The sequence below is a fragment of the Euleptes europaea genome, chromosome 6 (assembly GCF_029931775.1).
Source record: "Euleptes europaea isolate rEulEur1 chromosome 6, rEulEur1.hap1, whole genome shotgun sequence".
NCBI lineage: Eukaryota > Metazoa > Chordata > Lepidosauria > Squamata > Sphaerodactylidae > Euleptes > Euleptes europaea.
Genome location: NC_079317.1, coordinates 76682517 through 76702388, shown reverse-complemented (window position 1 = coordinate 76702388; position 19872 = coordinate 76682517).

The following is a 19872-nucleotide window of genomic DNA, read 5'->3' as shown; positions in this document are numbered from 1 at the left end:
GCAGTAAGTTCTGGGTGCGTTAAGCCTTATGGTCTCTTGTATTTGGATCTGGTGCTCACACAGCAGCTTATTAGGAGTCTTTCACCCCTTAAAAACTAACAGATTTATTGAAGCAAAAGTTTCTATGGACTTGCATCAACTTTATTAGATGTATGGAATGAATTCTCACTCAGGAAATATTTATTATTGTATATGCAAAATTTGTTCCTTGCCTTTTTGTCCTTACACGGGCGATGAAGGCTGCTAACAATTGAAACATACAAGATAAATAGACACAGATGAGGAAGAGGATTCTGAAGAGTGGTTCAGTAGCTCATTTAAAGGAAGGCACACAATTTGAGTTTTTACTGTGTACAACTCAGAAGCATACAAGATAAGCACAGTAACCATTCTCAAATACTATTCTGGGTCTGACTGAGCCATGAATGCCATCATGCCAACTCTTCTATTTAAAAAAAAAAATCACAAGGGAACCTTTGGCAAGGTGGGTTATCTTTTGGCCAATGGGAAAATAGTAAGAGTTGCTTATGAATAGACCCTGTCCTAACCACACTGAAGGATGGCACACCTGCATGGAACACTATGGGATCAGCTGGTCACCATTCAGGGGAACAAGCAGGACTTTTGTTCAGTCTCTTCAAATTGATGCATTCAGGAGGCTCTTTTTCACCTACGCCTGAGCATATTTGAGAATTTTATTTTGGTGGCAAAGCAAAAATAAAGTAATCATATAGGAGAAATCATATAAGATAAATCATATAGGAGCCCTGTGGCACAGAGTGGTAAACTGCAGTACTGCAGTCCAAGCTCTGCTCATCACCTGAGTTTGATCCCAACGGAAGTTGGTTTCAGGTAGCCGGCTCGAAGTTGACTCAGCCTTCCATCCTTCCGTGGTTGGTAAAATGAGTACCCAGCTTGCCGGGGGTAAAGGGAAGATGACTGGGGAAGGCACTGGCAAACCACCCCATAAACATAATCTGCCTAGAAAATAATGGTTTGGACAAGGGCTGTTGAAAAAAAAATTCGGTAAAATTCGGATTCGGCAAAATTCAGCCCATTTTTATTCAGGAAATGCCGAAGTCCGAACTCCCCCGCTTCGGGTCCGTGCAATTCAGCATGAGGTCCGAGTTCGGGGAAAAATTTGGCCGAATAAAGCCATTAAAATCACAACCGCACTTTCTGCAGCTCCAGGGGGGCATTTTGGGGGTAGAGGTCCCAAACTATCAGCGTAGCTTCAAAGGACCCTTCTTGCAATAACCCCCAAGTTTTGTAAAGATTGGATCAGCAGGGGCTGAGATATGGGCCCCGAAAGGGGTTCCCCCTCCTTAATGTGCATTTGCAATTAGCAGAGCTTGCCACCCACTCGAAGCTCCCAGCCCCGACAAACAGCTGAGCTGTGGGGAGCAAGGGCGGGGCAGGTGCGAAGAAGTTTGCAAACCATGCAAAGCAACACAACCATGCAAACCATCACGTTTGCAACCATGCAAAGCAACACCTGACGCCTGGGAGTTTGCAAACCATGGAAAAGGACAGAAGAAGTTAGCAAACCATGCAAAGCAACACAACCATGCAAAGCAACACGTTTGCAACCATGCAAAGCAACACCTGACGCCTGGGAGTTTGCAAACCATGGAAAGGGACCGATGCATGCTAGCTAAGCATCAGGAGCAGGAGGGGGTGGAATTTCCCCTTTTGCATCGGACTCAGGACTAGGAAAATGCATTCTTTAGGTCACAATTTGAAAAATTTTAGAGCAAGCATCAAAATAGACCTAACCGATCTTATGAATGAGGGAAAACCTAAGGACACACAACTGAAGCCCCCTCCCTCAAACCATGGAAAGAGAGACTCGAGGGGGCACACACACCCCAGACAGAATGGGCGAAAGCCCCCTTTGGCTTCCCCCCCACCCACAGAAACTGCTCCCTCCCCACACACACACAGACTCTGCTTCCCCCCACACACACACACAGGAGAAAAATTATAGATTAAAGCCCCAAAAGGGGTCTTACTGTGGATGTCTTCTGTTCCATCAGGAGGGACTTGGAGGACTGGGTAATCCAATACGGTTCCATTTAAGCACGGGAGGTTTTGCCTTGGATTTGCCGCTGTCGAGATGCACATAGGATCGGCTGATCCCATTCATCCCAATAGGGAAAAGGGGGGGCATATCTCAGCCCCCGCTGATCCAATATTTACAAAACGTGGGGATTCTTGCAAGAAGGCTCCTCTGAAGCTATGCTGAAAGTTTGGGGGCTGTACCCCCAAAAATGTGCCCCCTGCAGCCACAGAAAGGAGTGAATGTGTGCTGTAAATGGAATAAAAATGCACATTAAGAGGGGACCCCTTTCGGGGCCCATATCTCAGCCCCCCGATCCAATCTTTACAAAACTTGGGGATTCTTTCAAGAAAGCTCCTCTGAAGCTACGCTGAAAGTTTGGGGGCCGTACCCCCAAAAATGCGCCCCCTGCAGCCACGGAAAGGAGCAAATGTGTGCTGTAAATGGAATAAAAATGCACATTAAGGGGGGACCTCTTTCGGGGCCCATATCTCAGCCCCCCCTGATCCAATATTTACAAAACCTGGGGATTCTTGCAAGAAGGCTCCTCTGAAGCTATGCTGAAAGTTTGGGGGCTGTACCCCAAAAATGTGCCCCCTGCAGCCACGGAAATGAGCGAATGTGCACAAGCACTTCTCCACGGGGATTTCTCTCTCACACAAACAGATACTCTCTCTTTCTCTCCCCGGCCGGGTCGCGCAGCAGCTGGGCTCATGCACTCAATTGCGACTGATTGGCCAGAAGAAGACCCAGCTTGGCCACCGATTGGCCGGGGGAGAATGCTGCTTACTAACTGATGGTTATGCTGCTGCGCCGAACCCCAAATTTACTGAATTTATTCACCGAACACCCCGAACTCGCTGAATTCAGCTCCTCGTTTTCCCGCCTTCTTTGAGTTCGGTTCCATCCGAACTAAAAACCGCAGAACCAGGGGAAATGCAACGGTTTTTTGGTTCGGGACGAACCGAATCGGCAGCCCTAGTTTGGACATTAATGTTTAATTTATAATCTATTGTTTACTTGGCTTTCAGTGTCCGGTGTCTCAGGAGAAAAGTTTCGCTTCTGCTTCTCAGGAATGCAGTTCCTAGATCTCTGCCTGAACATTGTCAGCACTTTCTTATAGTCCCTATCCATCCAATTCTAAAAGCAAATGGGAAAAGAAGTCACTTATCATGAAAGGGGGAAACTAGAAATAAGAGCCAGAAAGCTAGGCAGGCTGGCAGTGGAGTGCACATCACTACATTTATAGCAGAATGTAGTACATAGCTGAATGTTGTATAGAGATGTCATAGACTTACGTCTTTTGTTTTATGGTCTTTTGACCCCACTGTTTCCTTTTTTCCATTATCTCCGTTATTCAGCTGAGCATAACACTCCACATAACTGACAAACTAGGCTTTAGTACTTGGAAACCTAAGCCACAATCAGTCTGTTAGTCTTTAAAGTGCTGCAAGACTCCTTATTGTTTTTGCTGTAATAGTCTGACATGGCGACCCCTCTGAAATCTGAATGCTGGAAATATAGTAAAGCCTCTATAAAATATGTTCCACCAGTGCCTTGATAGAGATGTTTCTTTGTGTCATGGAGTATACTTCTAATAATGATGTCTGTTTAGCCATGGATTATCCTTCTTGCCTTGTCCAGACAGATATATTTACCCTTCTGTCATATACATTTGGAGTCCTTCATTTGACTGCAACACTATTAGGCAATCTCTTAAAAATGTCAAACAAGGAAACCTTTCATTTGACATTTATCTCAACAGTCATAATATAGGTATAGATAAATGTCAGATAAGAATATAGAGCGGTAAACTTACTTGTAAAAATATCAAAAGGAAATGTGCTTCCTCTGATATTTAGGGGATTTGAAAGGATTGTGGTCAAGTGAGGTGCTGCCCCAACAAAGGTTACAAGAACTGACAAGCAGAAACATTTAAGACATCAGAAGAAACTGACAGGGTGTGGGTTTGTGTAGCTTTTTGCATTATGGCTGCACTTCCTAAGAAGAATACTCTCATCCTGCATGAGAATACTCCCTGCACCCACCCACTTGTTAGCTATACAGGGCTACTGGTTTTAAGTGTATTTATTTCTTGACCTTACTGTTAACGATAAGGAAATCTGCCATTATTATCTGTCATGAGATACCCTTTTAGTTTCACTTTCCAACATTTCTCTCGACCTGGTAGTTACAAAGAGAAATTGTATAAATGTGTCCTACCTTTTGTACATGTCTTCATGTAGACACTCACATTCAACACATACTTTGAAAAATATTTTATGATTAACTGCATATATACACCGAATTGTATTGCCAATGGAATTTTACAAAAAACAACAGCCTTTCAGTTTGAAAAAATGAATATATATAGAGAGAGTTATTCTTTAAAAATCTATATTTGACCTCAGCTCTGAATACGGAATTACAAATTGAAAGACAAAAATTAGTATTACATTCACTTGCAAGATACAATGTTTCTTCTGCAAATAGTATCTTCTGGTTGTTTAGTGGGTTTTGGGCCTCAAATAAGTGGGATTCTTGGGGGAAAGTAGACAAAAATTACCTATCAGAAACATTAATTTCTTGCCAAATGGCCTATCAGGAACAAATATTTTATGCTCTGGAACTTACTCCTGGTCATGTGATTACATTTTCATTGACTAATGTTATCATCTTGGAAAGAAAAAACTCTGATGATTTCAGAAACATGTTACTGTTTTTCAATGTTGATATGGTTCCCTCTATATGTAAGGGCTGAGGAAAATTCTGCCCTCTACTCCCTGTTTGTTGACTACTATGTGACACAGGATGTTGGACTAGATGGGCCACTGGTCTGATCCAACAGTAGAATTACCAGCTCCAGGTTGGGAAATACCTAGAGATTTTGAGGGTGGAGCCTGAGGAGGGCGGAGTTTGGAGAGGGGAGGGACTTCAGTGCCATAGAGTCCAATTGCCAAAGTGGCCATTTTCTACAGGGGAACTGATCACTGTCTCCTGGAGGTCAGTTGTAATAGTGGGAGATCTCAAGACACCACCTGGAGGATGGCAACCCTATCCCTCAGGGGCTGTTATGTTCTTAAGAAAGCCTTGCCATTCATGAGTTTGTCTGACTAAACTTGTGAAAATTCTCCAACAAAATGAGCTAAAATCTAGACAAAGTACCTTTAGATCTATATACTCCAAGGCCCTTCCCCACACTAATGAGACTGTAGTTAGAGCTAGATATGTGATTAGAATGGGGTTCTAATCAGTCACACAAGCTCAGCAATCAGAAGGATTTAAATGGGTTCTTTTAATTTTGAATGCTGCTTTTAAATGCTCAAGGTCAAGAATTGCAAAGCTCCTTTGCTCCACAAGTCCCAACATTTCACTAAGTGGTGCTCTGTGGGCTAGTTTAGGGACTACATAGTTCCCTTCAGCCTTAAAAAACAGCTGTGGAGGCTTTTGTGCGCCGCTTTCTACTGTGCGGGCCTTCTACAAAGATATGTTTTTGATTGGGAGTCAAAGACACAGCGGAAAATGGAGATGTTTTTCAATGAAAAACTTTAAACGTCTGTTTTGACTCACCACAAGTGCATACACCTATGTGTCTATTTTTACCCCTCTCCCTGCTTATAGCCTGAAATATAAAATGAAACATATAAGGAAAGGCAATAAACCAAGGCTGAAAATTACTGTCGAAATTGTCTGTGAGTGAATAAATAACTTTGTTTTTAATACATACAGAGAGCACGTTATTATACATGACATGCTCACGAGTTAGAAATAAAGGTAAATCTGGAAAATTAAACCATTTGAAGGCATCTGAATGAGGCAAGAGCCTTATCCTGCAGATTTTGCCTCCAAAATCCTGCCTTACAACCTCCCTATCAACTGTATGTTGTCTTAAGCATGTGTCAATCAGCTGAACTGTAATATTGTGAACCTGTACTCTCAGGTTTTGAACCTTAGCTAATGATGTTTGACTTTAAAAAAAAATTACCTTAGCTAGACATTCAAATAATGGTGGCTTTCAGAAATTCAGTGAAGGTGTTTTGGGCAATGAGATTTGAAAATACAGAAGGAAATAATATAGTGACCATTTTGACTGCAAGCCACTGATGAGGCTCCTATTTGAGGTCAGCAGAAGCAGGCCGACGAAATTTTTGTTGGGTAAATGAGACAAGCCCCAACATTGTTATTGCAACTGCTTCTATTGCCGGTAATGCTGCTGTCACTTCTGTCACGACTTCCACTAACAGTGTGACGGGCACCATCCAGAAGTGGTCCAACAAGCAGCAATCTTCTTTTTTTTCTTCCACCAGCTATAACCCAGTTCAACATCTTGTCTCCTCAGACTTGTAGAATTAGTTGCATATTCTTCACAAACATGTTGAGATGTGTGAAATGAACAAACCAAGTGTTTATAACTGTGAGGGAAAGAGGGTGTTGATATTGAACTTGTAAATGTAGACAAGGCAGCATATGATGTGTGAAGCATATGGCCATACATATGCATGAAGGGTAGTTGAGCATACGCATCATGTAATTGCAACATGTGATGAAGAAGTGTGCAGTGAGGGAGAGGAAAGTGCAAACTATGAAATAAACAAAACAAACCCAAAAAAATCTGGGAATCTCCTTCCATATACCTGTGGTATTCCCCCAATATGAAAACGATGTAATGATACTTCATGGGTTCTCATCTTCTTTGGGTTTATGTATTTTGTTTTTGTCAAGTGTCTTCTGTCAATCCTGCAGATTAGTGATGGTTTATGTACACTAAGGCTGCAGAAAAATCATATTTTTTGCTGAGTCATTATGCTGACAGAGAAGAGAATAACTTTTGTCAACCAATTTTAAAACTGCAAGATGTTATTCATTGCCTTTACATGCTTATTACATTAGTAAAATCTCTTAAGAAATTAATTGAGCCCTAAGCAAGCTTTTTTCTAATCACCAGCCTTTTTATTCCTCTCCCAAACACCCCACCACCACCAAGAAAAGGTTTGTGGGTCTGGGAGCTCATCTCTAATGAGGGTATTTTTATTTCCTTTGAGCAGAAAATGGTTTTGGGGAAAGGGCAAACACATTAAAGCATTGAAAGAAGGTATGTAGATGTTGCTGCATCAGTTGGGAACAGTGGCTACAATGCTATTAAGTTCAGCATTCTTGACAATGGAAAGATGCCACCCAAGTCTACAACAGTCTCTTTTGAATTGAAAAGGGGAAACTTTGCAAAAATGAGTGACTACTAGTTATAAGGAAGTTAAAAGGGGAAAGTTATGACAGTCAAATCTCCCCAGGGTGTCTGGAAACTATTTAAAACTACACTAATTGAGGCCCAGATAGAATGTATATCTCAAGTCAGGAAAGGTGCCATCAATGATGCCTATGAGGGTAACAACCCAAGTAAAGGAAGCCATAAAATCCAACTAGGCTTCCTTTAAAAAGTGAAAGGTTTCCACGACTGGAGTGAACAGAGATGGACACAGGTTCTAATAAAACAAATTTAACTTGACAGGTGAACAAAAAGAGAATTTGAATAACAATAGGTCCAAAGCATTAAAACAAGCAATAAGCAATTCTTCAAATATATCAAGAGCAGAAAACCAGATAGGTAGGTAGTCGGGAATTTGGATAATAAAGTAATAAAAGGATTGTTTAAGGAAGATGGTAGAGGGCAGAGAATGAATTGTTTATTTCTATTTTCATTGTGGAAAATGTGGGGCATGTATCCTCTGTTTTAGGGAAGGGTATCTAAATAATTGGATCAATTAGAGAAGTTCTAGGACTATTAGGCAAACGGAAAACTAACAAATCTCCAGATATAGATGGCATACACTCAAGGGTTCTTAAAAAAAACTAAAATATGGAATTGTTGATTTACTAACCTGAATTTGTAGCTTATCACTAAAATTGGCCTCTGTGCCAGAAGATTGGAAAGTGGCAAACATCACACCAATTTTTAAAAAATGGATCCAGAGGGGATTTAGGGACTTACAGCCCAGTTAGCCTAACATCTGTGCCAGGCAAATTAGTAGAAACTTCTGTTAATGATAGTATTATTAAGCATATCACAGATGTTCCTATGGGAATTTTTTTGATGAGCTCTGAGGGAGGCATTTCTAGAGGTAGAGTTCCCAAATTTTCAGGGTAGCTTCAAGGAACTCTCCTTGCACGAAACTCAATGTCTGGTGAAGATTGGGTCAGGGAGTCCAATTTTATAGGGCCCTGAAGGGGTTGCGACCCTCCTCCATAGAGAAGCATTGTAAACTTTACAATGCTTCTCTATGGAGGAGGGGGTTGACCCCTTCAGGACCCCATAAATTGGATCCCATGTCCCAAACTTTACCAAACTTTGGGGCTCATGCAAGGAGAGTCCCTTGCAGCTACTCTAAGAATTTAGGGACTCTATCTAGAACCTCTCCCCATAGGAGAATGTTAACAGTACTTACTTTTCACAGTCTGTAATGGCTGTATCCATTCCCAAGAGTCATGGGAAAACTCAGTTTCCCATGAATGTTTGCAATAGGCCTGTGGAAAGCTATTGCTACCCATTGCAAGCTGTGAAGGTTCTTCTTCCCTTTTGAACCCTCAAAATTTTTTTCTTCTGTTTGTGTGAGGAGAAAGCTTCCCTTTCCTCCCCACCCTCCAGGTAAAATTGAGAGCCTTAGAGACTGTAACTGATTTTATAAGAATTTATATAAATTGACGTTTATTATTTACAGAGTGGTAGTTAGATTGTTTTTCTTCAAGAGAGGCACAAAGCTTCGTTGGTTATGAGCAGTTCAAATCTTAAATGGTTACAGGCATAGTACTTACCGTATATACCCGTGTATAAGCCGACCCACGTATAAGCCGAGGTGCCTAATTTCTCCCCCAAAATGGGGAAAAATTAGGCACCCGCGTATAAGCCGAGGGTCGGCATATAACACCTCCCCACCCCACCCCGCAGACTTACCTTCTGGGCTCCTGGCGGCGGGAAGCGGCGGATCCGGCGGGGCCAGCCTTCCTGCAGCTGCAGGAGGCCCCCCCAGGCTGCTCCTGGCGGTGGGAAGTGGTGCGGGCCCGGCAGGGGCGGCGGAGCGGCCTCCCTGCGGCCGCAGGGGGCCTCTGGAGGCTGCTCCCAGCCAGGAAAAGGTGGCGGGGGCGGCTGAGAGGCCTCCCTGCGGCCGCAGGGGGCCTCTGGAGGCCGCTCCCGGCCGAGAAATGGCGGCGGGGGCGGCTGAGAGGCCTCTCTGCGGCCGCAGGGGGCCTCTGGAGGCCGCTCCCGGCCGAGAAAAGGCAGCGGGGGCAGCAGAGCGGCCTCTCCGCGGCTGCAGGGGGCCTCTGGAGGCCGCTCCCGGCTGAGAAAAGGCGGCGGGGGCGGCTGAGATGCCTTCCTGCAGCCGCAGGGGGCCTCTGCAGGCTGCTCCCGGCCAGAAGAAGGCGGCAGGGGCGGCTGAGCGGCTCCCCACAGCTGCAGGGGGCCTCTGGAGGCCGCTCCCGGCTGAGAAAAGGCGGCGGGGGCGGCGGAGCAGCCTCTCCGCGGATGCAGGGGGCCTCTGGAGGCCGCTCCTGGCCAGGAAAAGGCGGCGGGGGCGGCTGAGCGGCCTCCCCGCTGCTGCAGGGGGCCTCTGGAGGCTGCTCCCGTCCTGGAAAAGGTGGCGGCGGTAAGTTCCCCCTCCCTCCTCCCTCCCCCCTCTACCGTATTGACCCACGTATAAGCCGAGGCCGGCTTTTTCAGCCCTTTTTTTGGGCTGAAAAACTCGGCTTATACGCGAGTATATATGGTAGTTCTCAGTAGAGTTTCTTCAGGTTATTCAGTAGAATACTCAGATGTTGTTCAATATATTCATATACTCAATATACTCAGTGTGGACTCAGTTTACCCTAGCACACAGAATACCAGAGAGTGGAGGTTTATCCACAACCTTTCCCACTCCTCAGATTTGCCCATCTCCAATGGAAAACAAATATTTCTCCCCCAAAGCACTAAATCAAGAGTTTCCCTATTTCAGGAGCCACCTCCCACTTTTGACTGAAGAAGGGTTATCTCTCTACCACAATCTTCCCCTTGTCACCACTCAGGTTTGATTTATACACACTAGGTAATATATGAACACACAGGTTCTTAGAGTCTCTACGCACAACTGCACAGTTCAGGAGCTGAGAGCTAAAGGATCAAGAAGAATCCCTCCAAGAAGAATCCTTGTCAGCTCACCAGACTCCACCTACTGCCTTCTGGCTTTGGCTGACAGAACTCCTTAGTCTCAGTGCTTACATTTAACCCTGTATCCATCACACAAGCATTCATGGGAAACTGAGTTTTCCCACAACTCTTGGGTACGGATACGGCCATTGCAGACTGTGAAAAGTAAATACTTTTAAAATTATTCCGGCGCGGGGGGGGGGGGGCATTTTTAGAGGTAGAGTTCCCAAATTTTCAGGGTAGCTTCAAGTGACTCTCCTTGCATGAACCCCAAAGTTTGGTAAAGTTTGGGACAGGGGTCCAATTTTATGGGGTCTCAAAGGGGTCAACTCCCTCCTCCATAGAGAAGCATTGTAAAGTTTGCAATGTTCCTCTAGGGAGGAAGGGGACAACCCCTTCAGGACACCATAAAATTGGACCCCTTGACACAATCTTCACCAAACTTTGGGGTTCATGCAGGGAGAGTTCCTTGAAGCTACCCTGAAAATTTGGGAACTCTGCCTCTAAAAATGCCCCCACAGGAGCTTGGAAAATATCCCCATAGACTAAAATGGGCCCATTTTTTTTCAGTAAACCTAGCAATAAGTCCTAATACCCCTTTACTGGTATAGGTATTCGGTTTATTTCGGGGTTACCAAAAACCTGGGCCCAATAAACCCGAACCCGAAATTTACCGAATTTTTTTTCTTTTTGCACAACCCTACTGGAGTTTTAGAGCTTTTAGTTCAAAAAAAAAGAAGGCTGGCGGGGGCTTGATAGTGGTTTATAAAATTATGCGGGGGTTGGAGAACGTGCATAAGGGGAGCTTACCCCCCCCCATAATATTTGAACTTGGAGGCACCCAATGGAGTTGATGGGCAATAGATACAGAAAGGACAAATGGAACACTTCTTTACTCAGTGAATAACAAACACTTCTTTACTCAGCAAGTAACTAAGTTGTGGAATTCAGTGCCAAAGAATGTAGTGATGACCACAAGCACAGATGGATTTTTAAAAGGATTAGACAGAGTCATGCAGTATTCCTACATCAATGCTAGTAGCCTACATCAATGGCTACTAGCTATGGTCAGTAAAAGGAACCTCTATATTCACAGACAGTACAACTTTGAAACCAAGTGATGGGAGGCAACATCATGGGAAGCCCTTGGCCACTGTTCCTTGATCGGTGGCTCTCCGGGGCTATTGAAACAGGATGCTGGACTAGACGGAACATTGGTCTTGTGTTCTTTTTTATTAAAATTATTCCCAGTTGGGACAGAGAGAGAGAGACCTCACATCTGTAAGTCACTCACTGTAAACATAGTGTCCTTAATGAATATATCTAATAAAAAAGGAGTGGCAGTGGAGGACGGAAGGGAAACCACAACCGTTAGGTGATCATCTATTATTATGATAATTTACATAGTATAGGAGGGGCCACCAAGAGAATCTAGCCATAGAGTTTCTCAAAACTTAGAACTAATCCCTACTATAGTCCAGAAATACAATCAGAAACTTCAGTGATTTAACAAGGTTTTTCTCAAATCTGACTCAACTCATTTGAGTAGTATAAGTTAAAATATAGAGTATCTTTCCTCTGCCATATTGTTGAAATGCCTAGCTGGAGTTTTCTAAAATAGAAAGGCCTTTGGGGATCTTTAGTGCATTCTATTGTACAGAATGTTCAAATTTTTACAAGCATTTTGTGAATGCAGGTGTCGATTAAGACATCTTTGCTTTATCTATTATTTATAACAGTCCTGAAAAGACCCTCAACTGCAGACGTTTTTAATTCCACGAGAACCTAATCTGAGGTGATTTATTGCTTCCTGCAATTACATTGCAAAGTGTAAGGACTGAAACTGCTTTTTGTTATTTGAATCCAATTATGCTATGTACACGTGCATGGAGGACATTCCAAAATAGCTAGCTGGCATTACAGCTGAGCGTCACTTTTGTCCCAACTGCGTTGGTAACAGGAACACCATTAGGGAGCAAAAATGAATCAGTTGGTTTGCTTCTCTATTTTTATTTAAACTGCTCGGATGTTCCTGATGGAGTTGAGATAGAGCAGTGAGCAGAGATTTTTCTTAGTCTTCAATAGACATGTAAGTCATTTGGTTGGTCCGTGGGTGGTCTATCATTTGTCTGATTCACTTTGCTACATTCACTAACACGTCCAGCTTGGTCTTTACAGAATCATGCCATCCTGTTTTCTAGCACTAAGCAAATTACAACGTAGCTGTAGGGCATGATGCCTTTCTCACAACCTTGTAATTTAAACTGATTACAAGGGCCTATTCTTGGCAACCAAAGTAATGATCTATTAATCTTACATCCTTTAAAGAGAACAGATTTATTTTCTTCTACCATAAACTTCAGTGTCACCCCCTCACCACACACATGCACGTAACAGAAAGAAGGCATCTTCTGTTGTTTCTAATGCTTCATATATAACAACTGAAAACTTAATTTAGGATGGAAACATTACTTCACATATCAGTCAAGAGCAGCATTTACAGTATCTGGTTTGTATTTTCCTGCATATTTTACAGCATATGGGATTAATAGTGCAAAACTAAGTTGTTCCAGTATAAACCCATTGGTTTAATTGAGCTTAATTGAGTTTAGAATGTAGGAACATAGGATTGAAAGGGAAATAATGACCCATGGGCTGCAGATGGCTCCAAAGAAATATTAGTTTGTACCTGGCCATGCTACCAAATTTTCATCACAATATGGTAAAAAAATGTCTACAGTTTCACTTGTAAGGCAACATTTTCAGGCTGTAATAAATACTATTTTTATACTTGATGTTTGTCTGTCTTTTGGATTGTGTTCAAAACGTGTATGTAATATATTTGTGTTATGCTATGGCTGAGTGCCCATGCTCAGTAACTGGGAAACTCTTATAAACCCATCTTTATTATGGCTCTTGGAAGGGTTGATTTGGGCAGCAAATTACAACTCTAGCCCATGAATTGCTATCTGGAGAAGAAGAAGAGGTATACCCAAGAAAGCAGAATGATTACATGAAGAACACTTTTCCCCCCTCATGTTAAACATCAGTTGCATCAGTTGCCACAAAATGAACTCACAATAGAATTTGCAGGTATATTGGGATGAGTATTCCAATCTGCATCATGAGATAGATGGAATGTTCAAGGATTTCTAATCCACATCTGTAATATATATGGATACAAACAGTCACATTGCATGGATCAGACCTTCAGCCCAATACAAAAATTGAAATATTATCATAGTGGTGCATTCATGTTCTTTCCCATGCCTATCATCAATGTTGGCAAAGGATATGAGCTATTCAGACCCACAGAATGTGTGTGTGTGTGTGTGTGTGTGTGCAGATTTCAGTGATTTCATTTCATTGTATAAAAATATACAATGAGTCACGGAGCAGCATTTTTTAAATCTCCCTAGAGTTTCCTTTAATATTTTTTGGTGTTCCTATTAAAAACAATCCATTTTTATGTCTCCAGAACTGTGAATGACCTAAAGCAGAGATAAAAAGACATGGAAAAGATTCATAATAAGGTTGTGTGTTGTACAGGAGTTTGGAATGAATCATACCATTAACATTTTGCCCCACACCTGTACATGCAGCACATCCCAAAAATGTTGCTGCATGCTTTCTACCATATTTTTAATGTTAATGTGCACCTATCTTTTAAAAGTAGTAGCCTAATATCCCAGACTAGCCTGATCTTGCCAGAGTGGTAAGCAGGGTCACTACTTAGATTAGAGACTAGGGTTGTGCATATCGATAAACCCAAACAGAAAATAAACCTGAAATAAGTTGTTTCAGTAATTTGTAGGATTTGGGTTTACCAAACACCGAAACCTGGGGATAAAGTTGAAGCCGAATAGGCGATTCCTGAAAAAGCAGAATAGGTATTCGGTTTTTCAGGTTCGGCTATTCGCCTTTGCTCAGAGGCATGGCTCTGTGCTTTATCCCATTTTTCTTTCTTTCTTTCTTTCTTTCTTTCTTTCTTTCTTTCTTTCTTTCTTTCTTTCTTTCTTTCTTGACTGGTTTTGTTAGGGGCCCGTAGTTGGGACCCTTTTGAGGTTGGGGTTGTGTAATCGGAGCCTACTTGGTCTGACCAAGTGACAGAGCAACTTCAAGGGCAGCCCTGAATAAAGTGAGTTACAGCAGTCTAGTCTGGAGGTGATCATTGCATGGATCACAGTGGCTAGGTCACAGTGAAACAGATAGGAAATTAGTTGCCAGCAACAACAAAGGTAGAAAAACATCCTCATAGCAACATTTGCAATCTGGGCCTCCAAAGTAAGGGAGGCATCCAGAATGATTCCCAAACTCCTGACAGCAGCAGAAGGAACTAGCTGTATCCCATCAAGGAGTGGAAGCTGATTCCCCTGATCCATGCCACCTCAGCCTAGCCACAGGACCTCCATCTTTGCTGGATTCAGTTTCAACTGGCTGTTTTAGCCATTTCACCATGGCCTCCAGGCACTCGAACAGGGTACTGGGGATAGTAACCGGCTGGTCATCTATCAACAGATACAGCTGGGTGTCATCTGTATATTGATGGCACCCCAGCATGAAACTCCTGACTAGTTGGACAAGGGGATGCATATAGATATTGAAAAGCACTGGGGAGAGGATCACCCCCTGAGGGATCCCACAAATTAGCAGATATTGAGTTGACATCATCTCCCCAAGCACCACTGTCTGCCCCTGACCATGGATAAAGGAGATCAACCATTGTAAGGCTGTCCCTCAGAGTCCAATGTTGGTGAGGCGGTAGGTCAAAAGATCATGATCGACCATGTCAAATGCTCCTGAAAGACCTAGTAACAACGGCTGCGCTGACCTGTCCCAATCCAGCTGTTGATGGAGATCGTCTGTGAAGGCAACCAGCACAGTCTCCATCCCATGGCCAGGCCGGAAGCTGAACTGAAACAGATCAAGGCCAACATGTCATCCAGGAATGCCTGGAGCTGCTTAGCCACTGCTCTCTACCTAGGGTTACCAGGTTCCTCTTCTCTATCATCGGGAGGCTTTTGGGGCAGAGCCTGAGGAGGGTGGGGTTTGGGGAGGGAGAAACTTCAATGACACAGAGTACAATTGCCAAAGCGACCATTTTCTCCAGATAATAGCAGGAGATCTCCAGCTACTACCTGGAGGCTGGCAACCCTATCTCTACCACCTTTCACAAAAATAAGAGATTAGAAACTGGGCAGTAGTTCACCAGATTGGAAGGCTCCCGTGATTGTTTTTCAACAGTGGCTTCACTACAGCCTCCTTTAGAACCTTGGTAGCATAGTGACTAAGTTTGCAGATATTCAGGATGGTGAAAACCAAAGCTGACTGTGAAGAACTCCAGGAGGATCACCACAAATTGTGTGAATGGGCAATAATATGAAAAATCAAGCTTAACACAGGTTGTAAAAAGATGATGCACACTGGAACAAAAAAAATCTCAACTTTTAAGTACACTTTATTGTGGTCTGATCTTACTGAAATGAAGAGGGAAAGACACCTTTGGGTCATAGGGTATAGCTCAATGAAAATGTCAATACAGTGGGCCAAAGCAGTGAAAACAGCAAAGTTATGCTCGGGATTATTAGGAAAGGGATTGAAAATAAAAGGGCCAATATTTTAATGCCTGTGTTTAGATCTATGGTGCAGTCTCATTTGTGTGCTGTTTTGGACACCATACCTCAAAAAGGACATTGCAGAGTTTGAAAAAGTACAGAAGAGGACAACCAAGATGACTAAGAGGCTAAAGCACCTTTCCTATGAGGAAACGCTGAAGAGTCTGGGATTTTTCCATTTAGAAAAGAGATGATTAAGGCAGGCATGACAGAAGTTTACAAAAGCATGCACAGGGTGGAGACAGTAGATACAGAGAACTTTTTGTCCCTCTCCCAAAATATCAGAACTTGAGGGCATCCAATGAAGCTGATGGGCAGTAGCTTCAGGACAGAAAAAAAAGGAAATATTTATTTACTCAACAACTGATTAAAATGTAGAATTTGCTGGCAGATGAGGCCACAGGCTGGTTTTAAAAGGGATTAGACAGGTTTATGGAGTATCAGTGGTTACTAGCCATGGTGACTAAAGAGAACTTCCATATTCAGTAAACCCCAATGTCCAGGACCAGCTCCTGTCCCTGACTTAGCCACCCCTCCCACTGGGCAAGCCATGAACAACCCCATGTCTGGAGGACCCTCACCCAGAGTGTGAGGCAGCAGCGAACCCAGGAGCAGTGACCAGCCCAGTGGGTCGGGTGGAACCAAGAGAGCCCCTGTCAAGCAGTGGCCCCCACCTCTGCCAAAGAGAAAGCTGGAGACAGGGACATCCTGGCATTGGCCTGCAGGGACAAAGGCCAGCAGCCAAGAAAGGCCATGGTAAGAGGGAAATGGAGGAGGGAGATAGTGCCTTTAACATTGTTAAGAAGCCCAGGAGGGATAGCAAAAAAGAGGCAGCCTTGAGAGGGGGTACCCTCTCCACTTTTATCACTTCCAGGAAGAGGTGGGACCCAATTGCAGCCAAGGTCCAAGGGGAGAGGCCAAGGGTGGTACAAAAGGGAGGCGTCCAAACCAGGCTGGGGAAGGAAAACCAGGTGGAGCGCACAGGGCTGGAGAAAGGAAGTGCAAAGATGTGCTCACTCAAAAGGTAGGAAGAGGGCCAGAACCTCTCTTTCCTTCCCATTCTGAGGTCAGCAGGGAGGCCAGCCCAAACCCATCCAAGACAGCAGAGGGTGGGAGAGCCAGTACAGTTAATGGGGAGCCTCACACTCTGAATATCAGTGCCATGAGGCAACATCAGGGGAAGGCCTAAGCCTCTGTGCCCTCTTATGGGCCTTTCAGAGTATCTGGTTGGCTATTGTGTGAGACAGGATGCTGGACTATATGGGCCACTGGTCCGATCCCACAGAGTCTTCCAATGTTCTTATATTCTTACGAGACAATTAGTGTGGATATGTTATTTTGTCCTCCTTCTCAAGGGATGCTCTAGTTTTGGAATTCTTGCATTGAGCAGAGGGCTTAATGAGATGCCTTTTTGGGATTCTATGAAACATGGTGCTATCTAATATTCTGGAATAAAAATATAGCAGCAGGAAAGTAAGCATTTTCATAATAGCTGGAGAAACATCAGAAAAAGTAAAAAGGAAAATGGTGATTTTAATAGTGAATAACAGAATGCCCTACACTGAGCCTTGCTGTGGCAATGCTTGGCATAAAGAAGACCTGAGGTTAAATCCTTGGTATCCCCAGTTAAAATATCTCAGTCAACTTGACTAGGAAAACCCAACATTTTTTAGGCTTTGGAGAGCTGCTTTCCATCAGAGCACACAAAAATGGGCTAAATGCATCAACAATTTGGCAAGTTTGTGGATAAATACAATGAATGCTAAAATATGAACATATTAATATTTTATAATATTTTATTTTGAATTAGTATTGTGCATCCACCATAGAAACCAGCATTGAAATTTTCCTTCTAGTCAGGTTTTCTGTTTCTCATCTTCAGTGTTCATTGGCATAGGTTAGTTGCATCAGGTGATTTGATTCAGTCCCATTTCTAATTTAAAGTGTAAATGTGTCATGATTTCAAGGGACAGACATGAAAGCCAGAAGCTTAGTCTCCAGAATAAAGTGTGTGAGAGACATTATCTCATGTCAATATTTCAGGTCCAGGACTAAAAAGTGCTAAGGATCATCACATTTAGATCACTGAAGATTTTCTCAGCTGACATTTAAAACCAAAATATATATTGTCTTCTTGTTGCTGACATATCTGTTGGTGGAAACTATACAGACAACTTCTTACTGTGGTATTTCATCTGGCAATGTGTTCATGTACTTGACCAATCTTCTCTTTGTTTATGTCACAATAAAAAAAACATACAAAAGAGAAAACCAAAACAGAAAACCCAACAAGTTGGGGTTGCACAAAGGTTGCTCAACAACATGTGTAAATTTCATAGCAAAATGATGTGGAGAAATGTACTCCACTTTGGGCAACATTACACTATGGAAAGTTTTGGGGCTACAAGACCCACATCCATTCTAAGAAGTTACTCCATTGGTGCAAGAATGGGAAACAAGAGAGTGGTTAATTGCTCTCAAGCACCCCCATTCTGTTGATGGCTTTCATGAGAATCTAGCAGTTATGGCTTAGTTATGAAAATATTTTTAGTGAACAGGGAACAATCAAAGGGCCCTCTCATGCCCTAGGAGGTGACAGAGACATGGTAATACCAAATGCTGCATTTTATCTCTTCCTGGGAAAGGCAGAAAGAAAAGGACTGACCCATGAGGGGTGGGGTAGAGAAAGGTAATAAATTCCCTGGACACGAGGGGAATTAGGTTCATTTTGGAGGATTAATTTGGCAATGTTTATCTTGGCTGATTCTATCTTGATGCCATTACTATGTGGAGCTAACCAAGAGGCATGGCAGTCTGGAGACAGATAATGTATGACTGATAGCTGTAATTCTAAGAAAAAAGAGCCTGCCCTAGAATAACGATAGTCAGAGTATGTTAGAGAAGGGACAGAAGAATTCATACATGCACCTTTACTTTGTAACCCTGCTTGATCCACTGCTGTCCAGAGTATGTGTATCAATTTCTTACAGTAATCAATTTCTTATAGTTTTAAAAGCTGGAAGTTGCTAAAATGGTGTCAGGGGTAAGGAGGTGGTTGGTCAATAAATCATTAGATCCCCAGGAGGGCAACATTAGGGCTGTCAAAAAAAAAAATTTGTTACAGTTCGGATTCGGCCAAATTTGGCCCTTGTGGGTTCGGTACGTGCCGAAGTCCGAACTCCCCCACTTCGGATCCGTTCAATTCGGCGGGAATTCAAAGTTCGGAAAAAAAATTCGGCCGAATAAAGCCATTAAAAACACAACCTCACCTTTCCGCAGCTCTGGGGGGGGCATTTTTGGGCTTAGAGGTCCCAAATTTTCAGCAGAGCTTCAAAGGACGTATATTGAAAGACTCCCCAAGTTTTGTAAAGATTGGGTCAGGGGGGGCTGAGATATGGGCCCTGAAAGGGGTCCCCCCCACCCTTAATGTGTATCTCTCAGCAGAGCTTGCCTCCCACGCACAAAGCTCCGGGCCCCGACAAACAGCTGATGAGAGCAAGGGCGGGCAGGTGCTAAGAACTTTGCAAAGCAACACAACTGAAAAGCAACACCTTTGCAAACATGCAAAGGGTGGGGCAGGTGTGAAGAATTTTGCAAAACAATACAACTGCAAAGCAACACAAGCACACAATGCAACACCTTTGCAACAGTGCAAAGCAACACCTGACACCTGGGAGTTTGCATACCATGGAAAGGGACAGAGGCAGCTAGCTATGCATAATGAGCAGGAGGGGGTGGAATTTCTCCTTTTGCATTGGACTTGGGACCAGGAAGATGCATTCTTTAAGTCACCATTTGAAAACCAGTTTTGAGCAAGCATCAAAATAACCTAACTGATCTTATGAATGAGGGAAAACCTGAAGAATAAAAATGAAGCCCCCCCTCAAACCAGGGAGAGAGAGACTGGAGGGGGAACACACACCCCAGGCAGAACCGGCAAAAGCCCCCTTTGGCTCCCCCCCCCACCCACAGAAACTGCTCCCTCCCCACACACACACAGACTCTGCTTTCCCCCACACACA